Source organism: Caenorhabditis briggsae, assembly GCF_000004555.2.
Source record: "Caenorhabditis briggsae complete genome, chrIII, whole genome shotgun sequence".
Taxonomy (NCBI): Eukaryota; Metazoa; Nematoda; class Chromadorea; order Rhabditida; family Rhabditidae; genus Caenorhabditis; species Caenorhabditis briggsae.
Window position 1 is genome coordinate 5,920,801 of NC_013490.2, and position 1,577 is coordinate 5,922,377.

Here is a 1,577-nt window from a genome sequence, read left to right on the forward strand (position 1 = left end):
TCGTTCTATTAGAGGTTTTACGGTATCTTGTATTTGTCTAGATGTCTGATACGAAATAAGATTTTTGTTACCATAAAACCTGTAGTAGAAGGGCCCCTACTCTGTCAAGCTTGAGCTTAGTTATCTCAATTCCTATGCAAGATATGAAAAATATGTCAAGTGACAAAACTCTTATGATGTTATGATGAGCAATTCATCAGTTGACAATTTTTTGATATCTTTTACAGAAATCATGAAAAATTGAATCAAAGTTTAAAAGTTATGGGATCCTTTTATTACAGGTTTTACGGTATTCTATTGTATCCGAGTTCAAAACTTCTGCACTTGGAATTTTTTTTAAACTTATCCCCCAACTTGTTTCCCTCAAAAACCCCATTCTCTCTTCCGTGTTATTCATTTTCAACGTCTTCTCATCTATCATCTCATCCTCGAAAAATTCAATTAGGTCTTTCTCTTTTTTTTCTTTTCTCCCCCTCTTTTCGCCCGCTTTTGCCCAATATTTTCTTTCTAAAAATATAAGAGCTCCCAGAATTTCTTGCTCCAAAATTGATTGATTGGAAAATAAATTTGAAAAATATATATTGTCAGACATTCAGACTCCTTGAGCATATATCCGTTTCCCCTAATTCGAATGTTTTTTTCTTCTCCACTTTTCTTTCTCACACCGGATGGAATAGAGTGACATGTATCCATTTCATTTTAGTTCTCTTTTTTTTTGACTAGTATTCAAATTTTTAGTTTCGTCAGAGAAGAAGAAATAGGAAAGTTCCTTTGGTTTCTAGGAAATAGGCGCTTCCCAAATTTCGTAGAAGAGAGCTAAAAGTCCTAGGAATCGAAAGTTCAAAGTTTTCATGTTCTTGGTGCCTTTTTTGTATTACCTATCTGTCTCACGGTAGCTACCGATCTCAAGGTGGCTAGGAATGGGCTACCGCGGTAGCCCAATTATCTCATTTCCTGTGAAAGATATCAAAAACCTGTCAATTAATAAGATTGTGATATTATGATGAACATTTTGTCAGTCGATCAATTTTTGATGTCTTTTTGAGGAACCGAGATATATGGGATCAAAGTTGACGATTTGAGGGATCTTCTATTAGAGTGTTTGTGGTATCTGTCTTACAGTAGTGTTTAAATTTTGTTCGTCTTCCCGAATTCGTCCAAAAATAGAGCATACCAATTTGAATTTCACTTTTTGATATGCTGCGTAATTAATACTATTGGGTGTTTTCATTGACGTCTTTTGAATTCAAACCCGATGCAGATCCAATAAAGCTGTGCTTGAACGGAGTAAGAATATTATTCTGATTTTGATAACTAGTTTTGTGATTTTGAATTAGGTATTAAAATCGATACCGCAGTATTTTTGATCGACGAGCTGCTGGCCACCCATAGCTTCCGTTTCCCCTTTGTCCCATTTTTGCATGATTTCCGTGTTCTTTCGTTTCCTTTCTCTCTTCTACTTTCATATAGATATTTGCCTTCTCTCTCTCTCTCTCTCTCTCTCTCTCTCTCTCTCTCTCTCTCTCTCTCTCTCTCTCTCTCTCTCTCTCTCTCTCTCTCTCTCTCTCTCTCTCTCT